The sequence below is a fragment of the Physeter macrocephalus genome, chromosome 21, assembly GCF_002837175.3.
Source record: "Physeter macrocephalus isolate SW-GA chromosome 21, ASM283717v5, whole genome shotgun sequence".
NCBI lineage: Eukaryota > Metazoa > Chordata > Mammalia > Artiodactyla > Physeteridae > Physeter > Physeter macrocephalus.
Genome location: NC_041234.1, coordinates 8,739,888 through 8,755,387, shown reverse-complemented (window position 1 = coordinate 8,755,387; position 15,500 = coordinate 8,739,888). Strand labels below are relative to the sequence as shown.

Below are 15,500 nucleotides of genomic sequence, written 5' to 3'. Positions count from 1 at the left end.
CCACGGCAGTGAGCGGCCCGTGTACCGCAAAAAAAAAAAAAAAAAAAAAAAAAAAAGTTAAAAAAATATATGTGGATCTTTACTATATATCCCTGGAGCTAGTACAGTGCCCAGTGCAAAGGTGGGGCTCAATAAACATTCAGTAAATAAAGAGAAACATATATAGTAGATAGTATCTGTAGGTAGGTCTGTCCCCAGGCCTATGCAGCTGTAAGACTAGAGGCATACAGTTTATAATGTAGTTGTAAATAAAAAGAGACATAAATTATCTTGGACTAGATCAGAAGTAAAGCATTTTACAAATGAAGGCCTCTTCAAAGGAGTAATACAACATCCTCAGCACTCAGTATCTGTGTGTATGTGTAAAATATATGGGCAAGATGCTCTGCGATGAGCATCTCGTGCATTTCTTCATTTCATTCTCTAAGGGCCCCAAGACAGCCACTATTAATACCGTTATTTGTTAGATGCAAAAAACAAAGAGAAGAGAATTAACTTCTCCTAGTAAGGGACAGAGCAAAGATACGAACCCAGGCGCTCTGACTCCAGAGCGTGGGGCCTGAGTCACTGCACGCTATTGCTTCTAGACAAGCATCCATCTTTCAAAGCATCAGTCTAAACCAGAAGTCACTCTTCCAATGACCCAGATAGAAGATTTACTTCATTTATATTTCTTTTTCCTACCTCCAAGAGTCTTTCTTGTCACCTAAGCTCAAACGTCATGGTGTTGTTTCTGTCCTTCTTGTCCTTTATATTACAGATCCCTGTAAATCCCGGCCTTAGAGTATCTTTTATATCTACCCCTTACGTTCCATTTCCATTGCCCTGCCTCCTCTGTAGTACTGTCTCCCAATGTTGTGCATGAGTTCAGTGTCGTATGTTCTTGGGAAAGACGACCTTCACCTGCCCTGGGGGTGGTGAATACTGAGCAGGCTAACCAATGGTTTCAATAGTGGCTGTACAATGGAATCACCTGGGGATATTTTTTTAAAAAAAAGCCAAGAGCTGGCCCCAGCAATTTTTTTTAAGCAGCTCTCAAGATTATTCTTATGTTGCAGGCAGGGTTAAGGACCACTGGACTAAGATAATCATGGTAATCCCATTCTACAAACAGTTTTTTTTTTTTTAAGTTTTTTTTGGGATGTGAACCATTTTTTTAAAGTCTTTATTGAATTTGTTACAATATTGCTTCTGTTTTATGTTCTGGCCTTTTGGCCGCAAGGCATATGGGATCTTAGCTCCCCAAACAGGGAATGAACCTGCACCCCTGCACTGGAAGGCGGAGTCCCAACCACTGGACTGCCAGAGAAGTCCCTGGAAACAGTTTTTAGCTGACAGTTTGTCCCCTACCCAACTAGACCACAAGCTCCTGGAGGTCAGAGCACATGTTTGCGCTTCACATCTAACAGGCACTCGAAAAACTGTTGGCTAGTTGACTGATAGGTCTCGTAGTAATCCCAATCACTCTTCTACTAGACACGAAAATCCAGTTAACTCATAAAAAATTCACTCTCCTCCAATTCATCTTCATTTCTTAACATATAAATTACAGGGAAATGCACTGTGGGAGAATACCTGACAATTCCTTTGGGAAAAGGGCAATAAGGAGATCAACCCAAGTCAAGTTAATCACAGTGAGGACAAAACTACTTACCACGAGTTCTCTTCACCCTCTGCCCCTTCCACCTCGCTAGGCTTGGCTTTCCTCATCACAACGGACAACCCCACAAGGTAAGCATTCCCTGCTAAGTATACCCCCTCAGGAGCAATCTGTCAACCTTTGACTCTAATTCCACATATGCACTAACGGATTTCTTCTGCTCTCCTTTTGCACTGTGAACCAAACCTACTATGTCATCCCTGAGTGCACCTCCAACATGAAGTGGCAACGTTCACCTTTCAGATCCACCACCCACCCTCCTGCTGTCCTTCCACCAACTCACAACCATTTCCACACACAATCTGAGGGCTGCTACTAAAATGAGTTCCCCTTTGGTGGCAGAAACCTCTCAGTGGATGCTCTGCAAAAAATGATAGAAAACTAAGCAAACTATAAAGACTATACATACCGCAACCGCTTTTTTCACCTAATACTTTATTTTAGAGATTATTGCATAAGAGCTGCCTTATTCTTTTTCTAACGACTACATAGTATTCCATTGTATGACTCAAGGATGATTTAACTAGTGCTCTATTAATGAACGTAGGTGGTTCCTAATCCTTACCTGCATAAACACACTTTAATAAATAATCCTTGTATACAGGTAATTTGCCAATCTGCCAGGAATGAGATAAACTCCTACAAGAGGGCTTATTGGATCAAAGGTTGTGTGTTTTTACATTTTTGATAAATATAGCCAAACAGGTCTCCACAGAGGTTGTACCAATTTCTGACAATACTTTTAACCACCATCTTTCCTGTGGGTTACCAAACCCTTATTATCTAGCAGAGGCCCTGGTACATGGTAGCTATTAATGAATCTTTGTAGAATGCTGAATGAATAACCCTGAGGAGTAGGCGGTATTATAAACCCCATTTTACAGATGAGGAAAACTAGGCTCTACGATTTTGCCCAAAGTAACAGAGCTAATCAACAGCTTGATCTGGAAGCTGGACCTTACGTCTCATTTTCTTTTCATTGTGTCTCACTGCCTTGTTAAAAGGCCCATACCACATGAATGTTCTGGCAGCCAATGATCAAAAACGTATACATTACAGATATTTTCCCCATTAAGGAAATGCATTAAAAAAAAAAGCCACAGGTATCCTGAAAGGTCTACTGGACACAACGTACAGTGATTACAAGCCCTTCATAAGAAAAAAGCCACAGGTATCCTGAAAGGTCTACTGGACACAACGTACAGTGATTACAAGATGCCCTTCATAAGTTCACTTCAAAGTGACAAGCCTAATATTAAAGCTACCCATTCTGACAGAAAATCACTTTCTAAGTGCCAGCAGCTAGAACACAGGGCTATAAAGACTTGCTAAATTCATTAATAAGGCAGTCTGCAGTTATCTGATTTCACAGCAACACCTGCATATTTATCTACTCATTACCAATTGGATGATGGAATTTTTTCAAGCACATTTCAAAAATCTGCCAACTTCAAGTGTAAAAAAATAAACTTTGTGGTTAATTTTTCCCTTAACAAAGTACAGCTGTTGAGAATAATTGTTCAAGATCTTACCCTGTAATGTCAACTGCAGCAGAACAAAGAGTATTTAATTAGCAAATCTATCCAGTAATTCAACACCTATTATATAAAATGCCTTCGTGATTTTATTCAGGATAATTTGCTAAGAGGGTTATTACTGACATTCAGATGGAATTTAAAATTCCTACGCAAGTCGAGTCATAATAGCAGTAATGATCTCCCCAATCAGGAGATTCGGTGTCACACAAGGCTCTTGCAATGCAGCAGCCGATTTCCTGACTTCTTAATTCCTGGGCTCAGCTCAGCGAGAGCCCTTCATGCCGGTATTTCAGTCAGCAATACATCTTTAATGGGACTCTATTAAAATAACTAGAACAAAAATGACTTTTTTTTGGTTAAAAAGAATGACAGCACTGCCATCATATCAATCATTGCAGGCTTTGCAGAGCAGTGCCGTTGGGGGAAAAGAGGAGGGGGAAACAGGAAAGGAGTGGGGCTGGGGGTGGGGAGAGCAGTCATTAAAATAACACGAAAAGGTGTTTTAGCCCCAGTCTGAGCCTCTGAAGACTGGCGAAGGATGGTGGGGACTAAAAAGGAAATGTGAAGTGTATTTCAAAAACTTGCTTCCTTAAGAAAATAATGTGTTCAGGAACACACCCATGATGCGGTTTACTAAGAACAAAGCATGTTTGTCACGCCAGGATAAACAACAGCAGCCACCTAAGACCAACTACAACTGAGGTGTGTGGTTACAGGTTCTCCTAACAAGGCCAGGGTCTTTATTTTTTGTTAGAACAGAATACTAGTGTCTTGCCATGCATGCATTCAAAGGTTATAAAATGATTTTAGATGGTATTACAGACTAAAACAGTGCCTTTTTTTTTTTTTGGGGCTCTGTTGGGTCTTCATTGCTGTGCGCAGGCTTTCTCTAGTTGCAGCGAGCGGGAGCTACTCTTTGTTGCGGTACGCGGGCTTCTCATTGTGGTGTCTTCCCTTGTTGCAGAGCACGGGCTCTAGGCGCACAGGCTTCAGAAGCTGTGGCACGTGGGCTCAGTAGTTGTGGCTCGCGGGCTCTAGAGCACAGGCTCAGTAGTTGTGGCGCACGGGCTTAGTTGCTCCGTGGCATGTGGGATCTTCCCGGACCAGGGATCGAACCCGTGTCCCCTGCATCGGCAGGCGAATTCTTAACCACTGTGCCACGAGGGAAGTCCCAAACAGTACTTATTAATACTAAATGAGAGAGAAAACACCAACTTCCCACAGTTAAAAAAAAATAAAATTTCAAGCTCTTACTCCAAAAGCATACATCTATTATAGTAATATCTACTAACAAGAAACCCACTTTGATATCTGATGCAGAAACTAAACAAAATGGGAATCTTCTAAGATAAGAAAATGCTGGGTGAAGGTCAAATTCGAAACAAATAACGCACGAACAGAATGACAAGTGAAATCTCAAATGGCTTTAGGATTCTTCTGTTACTGATGACATAAAATTAGAAATAAACTGGAAACTTTTTGTAATACATTAGCATAATAGGGGTAGCAAAATGAATGGTTTTGAAGGATGGGGAAGAGAAAAGTAGAAGAAATATAAATATTATGATATTTGGTAATCCAACCATTATCTAAGCTTTCCCTATTCCCAGTTTCAGCAGTTTCCAAGCAGGACTCGGTGTTACCCAGTTCTCCTGCTTGGCATACATCTTTTATTTCATCTTCATTAAATTAGATTGCCTTTTTCCTATTTTCCTGTTCTCTGTTATTCTTAGATGTGTGTCTTCTCTCTAAGATGTTCAGGGAGCAAGGGCTATGGATTTAATAAGCACCCTACTTTCTGTCTCCACCATTCCCATGACACTGGGCTCTCTGCCGCCTTTAAACCTTAGCTTTACCTTCTTTAAAACTGCGATAATACTACCACCTAGTTCCCAGAGCTAGGTGGTTAATAAGAACTGTATGCTGAAAACATGCTTTACAAAGATAAAACGTTATACAAATACGAGTTAAAAAAATTTAAAAGTCAGGGGTCTGAAATCTGAGTGCTGGTTTAAAACTGCCAATCACTAGCTAAGTGATTTGCGAACAAGTTGGTTTCCCCCTCTAGGTCTTAGCATCCTCATTTATAAAATTAAGAGGTTGGGATTCCTCCCAGATCTAAAAGTCTAGAATCCAAGTTTGACAAGTAGCAATATCTCTTCCTTATATCTGGCTGCTCTGACTTTGTACCACATTCATTTCTTTAGTATTATGAGAAGGAGGCACTAATATATCCAACAAACACAACTATCATTATAAGACTATATTGCCATATTCTAGGTTGCTTTTGAAGGCCACGTGGTCGTAAAATAACTAGAAATACGTAAGCTCTCACGAGTTGTCTGCATATAACTTTATGCACTTCATTTAAGTGGGTGGGCACATTTACAGTATATAAAACATCTGACACCTTGTCTTGAGATGCCCCTGCTCCCCCACTCCGGGAGAATACATGCACATCTACACACACACACACACACACACACACACACACACACACACACACCCCAGTGTTTCTCATCCTCAGCACTACTCACATTTAGGCTGGATAATTCTTTGTCATGGGAGGCTGGCCCTGGCCTCTACCTACTAGATGCCAGTAGCATGCATGCACACACATATGTGTGCGCAGACACACACATACACTCTTCAGTTGTGACCAAAATTTTCTCCAGATGTTGCCAAATGATTCCTGAGGAGCATAACTGCCCCTGGCTGAGAATCAGTAATATTATACTGATAACTCAACATTTTCTCTATCCAGGCCTATATTCAATTGTCTGTCCCACAAGCATTCATTCTAAATCCCAACCATCTCCCCCAAACCTTCACCAGCTCCAAACATAATAAATGGCCCCTCCAACTAAAACATGAAGTTCCTTTATTTTGCAAGGAACTTCACACCACCAGAAAAGCCTCTCTGGCCTCCCCAATCCAATGATACTAATGAGAATGTCAGTCCAATGTAGCCCCAAAATTATTCTGTGTAAACCACAGCATACAACTCTATTAGAAAAGGTAAGATTAAGAAACTATAAGGCAAATTATAAGCAGAGATCATGTCTTTGCCATTAAACCTAACACAATGCCTGGCACGTAGCAGTAATTCAATGCATATTTATTTCTTAGGCTCTAGTGAAAGGAGGCAAACCCAAGTGGTCCAGCGTGAGAAGAAGAAAAGAAGCAAAGCCATGGATTGATAAATGCACCTCCACAACGACAGGACCCTAAAACTGGTTACAGAAAGCGGCTATTAAACCCACACACAGCACACACTTAAATGCCAGCTCTTTCCATGCAAGAAATGAACAGTAAATCAGTTTTAATCCCACCTTCAAATACAATGCATGTTAAATAAACAAATATTCACTCAAGAGAAATGAATTTCTACCCCAGTGATAAAGGCCCGTTAATTATAAACTTGGCTGAAACAGTGTACCTCTCCCATACAACTCCTGTTTCCAAATAAACTGATTTTGTTTTAAATCCTTAATTTACAACCTAACCTTCTGATAGCTCATGTGTAAGGAATCTAAAACATGTTAATATAAAACACGTTGACTAAACAAAGCTTTCTGAAAGGTTTCCCCTCCCCAACAGACACATTTAATGATATTTATGAGTATCTTTCAATTACTGCCCTAAAATCTGACAGGGCCCTAATTTTGATCTAAAAAACTTAAAAAACCACAAACTACGGTGCTGAATATGTGAAATGAAAAGTGAACTTCTCCCTTGTCTTCTAATTTCTTGCCCCAAAATATTTACTCGTCTTGTGGATTTTTAGAAATCCGCTTTACAGGGCTTCCCTGGTGGCGCAGTGGTTGCGAGTCTGCGTGCCGATGCAGGGGACACGGGTTTGTGCCCCGGTCCGGGAAGATCCCACATGCCGCGGAGCGGCTGGGCCCGTGAGCCACGGCCGCTGAGCCTGCGCGGCCGGAGCCTGTGCTCTGCAACGGGAGAGGACACAACAGTGCGAGGCCCGCGTACCGAGAAAAAAACAAAACAAAACAAAAAAAACACCTTCCTTTCACAACATTCTTATGCTCTATTCCTCCTCCACTCCAACTTCCAGTCTAGAAACTCACGTCTTATATGTTTCACTTGCATATATGTGCATTATTGCCATACGTGGGATTATACCTGACACAGGAGCCTGGAGAGCTTGTAGAGCTGGCTTTAAAGCAAACTTGAGCCAAATCTACTCACAGACACAAGAGTTCAAGTACGAGCCTACATTCTTAAATATTAAATTCTCAGGGGGAGAAAAAAAATCCCTCAGACAACAAGATTGAAACTAGAGCAGGAGATATTAACCTAAGGTCAAGAAATCTGAAAATCCCCGAAACTGTAAGGAGAAATTTGAATGTGTGCCTGTATGCATTTTTCTAGGAAAAGGGTCCATGTATTTCATCAATTTTGAAATTTCGATTCATTTAAGTATAAGTATCACTGAAGATGTTCCAATTAGCCATAAAAATAGAGCTTTCCGATTTCCTGGAATTCATGTAATGTCCATGAGACTAGAAAAACCCCACCCAAAGGTCTTGCCTCTTGCTTTGGAGCTGGGTATTTTCGGCCCCTTCAATGTATTTCCCTCACAGAAAAACACAGACATGTCAAAAGGCACCAAGATTTGGTTCCCTGATTGACTCCTCACATAACTCATCTGGGGGGGGGGGGCTAATGAAGACACGGCCAAACTATGTCCGCACTGTAGTGAACACCGGCACTCAGGCAAGTTTCGCACAACCTGATGAAAATTGACTCAAAGTGTCTTACTTCAGTAATCACTTAGACGGAATGAATTTTACATTAGTGGGATCAAGCATGCACCAAGCCTCAGTGGAAATGAAAAGGGCTTAGAGTAATAGGATTTATAAATCCACCCATTAGGTTAATGGCTAAATGATTTACATGTAACTTTCTCCCCCTCCCCGCCCTCCCTCACCCTTTAACTCAGTAAAAACTATGCTTGGCATTTTCCACTGCAGTGCCATACACAAAGGAAATAGCCTTTCTATTCTGGGACATTCTAATTTCTAATAATGGCTTGGGTAGCTACCATTAACTCTTTCAAAGCACAAATAATTGACTAATAAAATTAAGTATTCTATAAGGCCTGAAAGTGCTTAATTGATCATAATTGTCTATTTGAGAAGAAGGCGTCAGGCTGGCTATGCTCAGATAATGAAGTTGGGCAATTCTGAAGCACTGCAATCAAGATAATACTTATGGCTAAAAAGGACATTAGCATTTTCCAGAATCTGCAACATTTTCTTTATAACTGAGGTCATGAGAAAATGTGACTAACAAACTCTGAGCTCCCGGCCCCCACAAATATCAGATTTCACAGGTTGCCACTCGTCATTACTAAGCACCTGGCCTGAAGCTCAGCCGTGGAAGAGGACCTAGCTGGTGGTCGGAGGACAACCTCAAGCTGCAGAGTGACCAAGGCGCTGCTGTCACCATTTTGATGGAAGCATTGTTGATTTCCAGAAAGCTCAAGACTGGTGTTTGACAAGATAGTCATGGGGCTGTCCTTCATTATTCTCTGCCTTGAGGGAGGTCAGAGGAGGGAGAGCTTTTTAAGCTCAATACCTGGGGGGGACGGGGTTCCCCCGCTCAGTCCCAAGGCTAAACACTAAATTCTGTTCTATAATGACCATACTTCCTACATGCCCTCCCAAAGCAACTCTATTTCTTATAAAATGGTGTCCCGTGCCCACCCTCTTTTTATTAGAAATTCAGAAAACAGATTCTAGGAGCTAGCTATGATTAAAATATGGAGGGCTCCCACTACAAAGAAAAATCTTTCAGAAAGATGGTCTCGTTCTGGGGAAATGTGATTGTGTCCACCTGTCCAGAGATACATGCATTGCACACATACTCAGGCACGCCTCCAGAATGTCTCTCTACATTTAAGGATCAATCAAATAATGTGTTCCCATTTATCAAACACTTTTTCTCCTGTCCCATCATCCTCTATGCTTTCTTTGGGAAGAACTCAGAAAATTCTGAAAGAAAGATAAATACCAAGTTGAGAAAAGTCATTTAGGATGGAGATGCAGAATATGGAGAGGACAAAATATCAACATATAAGCTATAAAAGATTTGGCTAATCACTGCTATGAAAAATTAAAAAAACCCCTTTACTTCTGAACTTCATTTGCATTTCTACTTTCTAATCTGGCCAAGGCTCAAGAATCTGATATGAATTCTAGGAAGCCCTGTTATTTTCTTTTTGTTTAGAACCTCAGAAAAGAAGTTATCGTTCACTCATCAACAAGTATTTCCTGAGCTGTTCTTATGTGCTAGGTAAAAGGAACACAAAGGTGAGTGATTCAGACATCAGATCCCTTCCCTCTAGAGCATGTAATATCTAGTGGAGAGAACCAAATAGGCAACTGAAAAAAATATATACTCATACATAATAGGGGCCTCTGGGGTGGGAGTTAGAGAAAATTCATGAAAGCAGATTGTCAATAAGGGGAAGGTGAGCTATAGAGAATAACAGGATAAGAGGAACAGGGGAAGAGTGTGAAGATCCAAAGGACAGAGGGGAAACTCAATGGTGATTGAAGAAAAGCTTTCAAAAAATTTTTTTAAGTTTTTGTTTGTTTGTTTTTTGCAACAAGAAGAAAATATAAAGTACGGCTGAGGCTAGAATGCTTGGGAAAGCTGGGAGAGGGCAGGAAAGAGGCCCAACTGTGAAGGGCCTCATAAGCCACAGTAAGGACTTTTAAGGAGAGACAGAATCAGATTGATAGTTTAAAGAGGTCTCTCTGGCTGTAAAACTTGTGGAGAATACATGTGGAGGAGTGGGGGCAGGGGCAGCGCCCAGGAAGAAGTAATGAGGCTTGAATAACATAATAGTCATTGCACTGGAGAGAGAGAGAGAGAGAGAGAGAGAGAGAGATTGAGAGAGAGAGAGAGAGAGAGAGAGAGAGTGAGTCACGGGTATTTAGGAAGTGGAATCTACAAAACTGGGCAACTGGCTGGATTTGGGGCACGAGGAAGAGACAGGAGTCAAGAACGATACCCACATTCCTGGCTTAACAACTGGGGAGGCAGCTACTCATTGAGATAGGGAATCCGGGAAGGGGAGCAGAGGCAGAGCGTTTTGTAGCTGATGAATATGCTATGCCTGTGGACAACTCAGTGGAGACCACAGGGAGGCAGGGGGCAGCAAGGATGCTCAATAGAGGAGATGTGGCGAGTTTCAGATGCAAGAAATCCAATGCTCAACAGAGATGCAATATATGAATAAATCAAAGCAATGGCAGTGGGCAGACACTAACAGAGCCCATCAAAACAGACGGCACAGTTCATGATGGGGAAGCAGGAGAAAACGGAGACGAGGCAAGTTGGCACCCCAACCCCAGTAATGGTGCTCCGTGGGTCTCCTGATCCTTCATTTCTCCTCCAGCACCTTCCTTTCCCTTCCATCTATCAAATCTCCGTTCTTTCTGTCACAATTGGCAGGTGTCACACAAACCAGTCGCCACTGGCAAATCTGACGCAGGCTGCCACAGTCAGACAGCGAGGCACCACACGCTGACCTTTAATGAGAACGATCCCAACAGGTGGCTAGCGCCTAACACAAATAATTGTATTAAGCCTTTGAACAAGGTCAAAAAGGGGGAGCACCTTGCCTTTTCATGAGCAACCAAAGCAGCTACCAGCCGCGGCTCAAGAAACAGCAAGCAAAACCTCTGCGGAGGCTCCCCTCCTTGAGGTGACGGTGGGCTCAACGGGAAGACGGAACATCAATCAATTCACTTCACCAGGAAAGAGCCTCCCATTGCTCCAACGTAACCATCCTTTTCCTGCCTCTCTTCTGCATTTGGGAGCGGGGGGGGCTCCTCCCTTATGTCAAGATTGACTCCATTTGTTAGCAGTTCCGGTTCATGGTCAGCCAAGAAAAGGAGTGATGGGGGAAGGGTTCCCCTGTTTCCAAACAATATTCTCCACACCCTTTGAGAAAAACTAAGTCATAAGTGATTAAATCAATTGCCTTTGTCACTGATTTGATAACATCAAATATCTCAGAGTTCTCATAGACCTTTGACCTCAAAGCTAGCCACTGTTTTGACAGAACAGACAGCCGTAGCTTGGGGGTGGGAGGAGCCTGCGGAACCTCCTGAAAGAAGAGCGCCCCATCAGGGCCCAGAAATTCCACTGGGTGGGAAGAAGCCAGGAGCCTGCGACCTGCTGTAGGACCCCATGTGCCGAGCTACAGCCTTTCTCCCTGACCTTTACATACAAAAAACAAAAACAAAAACCTTTCTTTCCCCTGGAGACAACCTCCTCTCCTCCCACCCTCTTAAACCCTGTGACTGCAGATGGCATGGCTAGGACGAGCCACAAACCACTGGCATGTCTGGTCCCCAGATAAAAGAATCCAAGCAGTAGATCAGATTGCTGTCAGCTGCAAACGAGCCAGCACTTCAGCTGCTTCTCATTCTTTATTTTTAAATGGCAGGATGGTCTCAAGGGCATGGTGGCCTGTCACACAAGAAGAGAAAACAGATTTTAAAAGACAAAACCAAAACCCGTGAGGGTGCGCAGACTCACCCAAGATGGATAACTGAACAAGCACTTTAGAAAAGGGCATACAGCAGCGTTTTACAAACCAGTTCTGAGTGTGTTTCTCTTAGTGACTTGGTGGGAGAAAGCTGACTACGGGACAACAACAATAAAAAAAATCTAACTACAGATCAGTTCTTAGTCAACGGGACTAACAGATTAACTCTCCTGCTACTAATCTGGAAAATACTTAGGTTCAGAACTCTGAATCCAGAGCATTAAAATATTGGGATGTGCCACCAATAACAAAGTTACCTACTCAATCAGCCCCCAAGACCAAAAGAGCATGTAAAATTAAATATAAATCAATGAAATTTGAAGAGGATGGTTAGGGAGAACTTACCTATGCAGAATACAAAATGTGTTTTCTTTTCTCCCTATACAACCACCATCACCACCAGATCATTCTTGACTAATTCTTAGAAGCTGAAGACCAACTTGGATTTTGATGTATAAACTGCTTTTGACGATATTCCGTTTTAAACAGATAAACACTTTAAAAAAAAATGCAAGCCGAAGACACCCTTTTGAGAAACTAAGAAAACAGATGTGGAAGCCATTTGTTTAGATGAAGAGGAATTTTCGCTTTTATAGGAATACAATGATTCATGAAGAGGAAAAAAGTCTGTCATCAAGTTTACTTCAATAGATACTGTTGGGTTGGAGGGAGCTTTCTAAATACGGCATAGCTTTTCTTCACATCTCATCTCTCCTGAAATATCTCAAACTACCACTAACAAACATTACTTTTATTGTCTTTGTTCTTTTAAATTTTCTGCTTAGTTAATATATCGTGCAGGAGAAAAAAACCACAACGCTGGTACTACAGCATTACATACTTGCTTTTCGTGCTTAGATAGCTGAACAAAATACCTTCTGCTTTAGGGATTTATCGAAAACAAGCTAGCTTGAGATAAAGCATTAGGAATACAAGAACCCTCGACAAGAAGTTCGGAAAGAACAGCTCTCCTTAACCCCAAAGGAGATGACATTGAAGACCAGCGAAGTCTTTCTAAGAACTTCTGGCAAAGAGGAAAATCTCCTTTCTCGATGTGTCTGTTCGATGGAGATGTCAAGACGAACTAAAACAGGAAGAAAAAAAAGGGCATTGCATTCAACCTGGGCAAATGCGTAAGAAATTTCTCTCCTTCCATCCTGTGCGCCACGCCCATCTGCTTCCATCCTCCCTTCCTTGCCCATCGCCAGCTCCCCTCTCCGTGGGTCTGTCTACAGGCCGCTCTCCATGTTAAGAGGCACAAGGTCTGCAAGGGATGAGGTGCTTACCTTCCACGCTCCTCTGCCTCAACAAAAAGACAGGGCAAAACCAGCCAACAATCCTCAGGTTTTTTTTTTTGTTTGATAAACAAACAAAGCCCCTCACAATTCCCTATCCCTTAAGATTCTGCTATGATCTCAATAAATAACCACAGGGAAAAAAAAAATCTCTTTTCTGCAATATCCCCATCTGCCAATATTTTGCCACATTACTTTCTATAATTTATATTTCAAAAACAGATGTTTTAACCCATCCCAAATATAACAACATAATTTTATTTATTTATTTATTTATTTATTTATGATTTTTGGCTGCGTTGGGTCTTCATTGCTGTGCGCGGGCTTTCTCTAGTTGCGGCGGGCAGGCGCTACTCTTCGTTGTGGTGCGTGGGCTTCTCAGTGCAGTGGCTTCTCTTGTGGCGGAGCAAGGGCTCTAGACACGCAGGCTTCAGTAGTTTGTAGCACGTGGGCTCAGTAGTTGTGGCTCATGGGCTCTAGAGCGCAGGCTCAGTAGTTGTGGCTTGCAGGCTCTAGAGGGCAGGCTCAGTAGTTGTGGCGCATGGGCTTAGTTGCTCCACGGCATGTGGGGTCTCCCCGGACCAGGGCTCGAACCCGTGTCACCTGCATTGGCAGGCAGATTCTTAACCACTGACCCACCAGGGAAGTCCCTAACAATGTAATTTTGAAGATGCACTTTCAACTGCACAAACTTCCTCTATGAGCTATGGCTCAGTCTGTGAACCTCCTTCATGGTCTATAAAATTCTGTACTGGTGTATATGTGAACATTTTTCTGGATAAAGAATCCACAGCTGTCACCCAATTCTCAAATGGGTCACAGCCCCAAAAAGATTAGCCTCCCTTCCAAACTTGGACAGATTTTATGCTTATGTTGAATCAGTCTTAAAACTACAGTAAACAGTTGCCTGGTATATTTCATACCCATGGCTATGCTCGATTTACCCAAGAGACTGCCAGAGAGGAGTGACTCATTTTGCTGGCTCCAATGTCACTTATAAACCCTTTACTAAGCATCCTAAAAATTAGTGTCAACCATCAGTCATAGGTGAAGGGAGAAAAAACAAATGAGCCTTAACAAATCCATGACCACTATGATTATAATTACAGAGATAGTGTATGGTTTTGATTAGGAAATTCCAAAGGTTGGTTAGTTCACTGGCTGTCTGTAAGGAATCTTACCCATCATTAACTTTTTTTTTTAAAAACAGTGATTTTTCTTTCTTTTTTTAATTAATTAATTAATTTATTATTTTTGGCTATGTTGGGTCTTCGTTGCTGCGCGTGGGCTTTCTCTAGTTGCGGTGAGCGGGACCTACTCTTCGTTGCGGTGCACGGGCTTCTCATTGCGGTGGCTTCTCTTGTTGTAGAACACGGGCTCGAGGTGCGTGGGCTTTAGTGGTTGTGGCACGTGGGCTCAGTAGCTGTGGCTCGCGGGCTCTAGAGCACAGGCTCAGGAGTTGTGGCGCACGGGCTTAGTTGCTCCGCGGCATGTGGGATCGTCCCGGACCAGGGCTCGAACCCGTATACCCTGCACTGGCAGGCGGATTCTTAACCACTGTGCCACCAGGGAAGCCGAAAGCTGATTTTTAAAAAATCTGCAAGATTCGCTATTAAGTTGGATGGCAGACATTCTTTTAACGATGCTGATGAGGCTGGCTGGTGGACATTTCAGATCTACCTGGCCCTGCCTACTATCGGGCCACAGCAGCATGACTCTTCCTCCAGCAAAGAGACAGTACTCCTGCTCTCTTGTTACCTCCAGCTCCCATTCCAGTATTTTGAATTCCTCCTCTATTTCTTAATTCTACAGTCAACCCTCTTGAACACAAGAGGCCTTTTAATATCATGTGTCACTCAGAAGACTGAACACTGCATGGCCAAGGCTTCCTAAATATAACCTTGCCTATCTCACTCTACCACTTCTCTTTGCCATCTTAGGAGTAACCCTCCATAAATCCACTAATTCAACAAGCATTTACAATGGGCTGAGCACTGAGGGAAGTATAAAAGGAGTTTCACTGCTCTTAAGGAACTTAAAAGACAAATGTGGTCACCTCCAAGTAAGCAGCTTTCCCTTTTCTGACAATGAAAGGAACAGCTATCAAGCGTTGTCATGCAGGAATATAAAAACAGGATGACTGAGCCAATCACACCAAGTCCCACACCAATGGACTGATCTATTAAAATCTTCTCTTTGGAGGCCTACCTAAATCTTCAGCTGGGTCCAACTAAGAAGGAGAGAAGGAGCTCAGGGTCCATGCAGGGCATGACATTAAAAGGGAGGGAAGGCAGTGCTGATAAAAGAGGAATGGGACAAATGGTTTCTGACAACATCATTTAAATATCCTTGTCCCTACCTATTGCATCTTAAAGAAAAGGGATGCCGCGGAGCGGCTGGGCCCGTGAGCCGTGGCCGCT

The 15,500-nt window shown here is 42.5% G+C and overlaps 1 protein-coding gene across 4 annotated transcripts in view; it reads right to left on the bottom strand.

Annotated features, from left to right (window-relative positions):
- The window catches only part of POLA1 (DNA polymerase alpha 1, catalytic subunit), a 299,996-nt gene that overhangs the window by 183,086 nt on the left and 101,410 nt on the right, over positions 1-15,500 (bottom strand). The gene's annotated exons all lie outside the window — the stretch shown is intronic.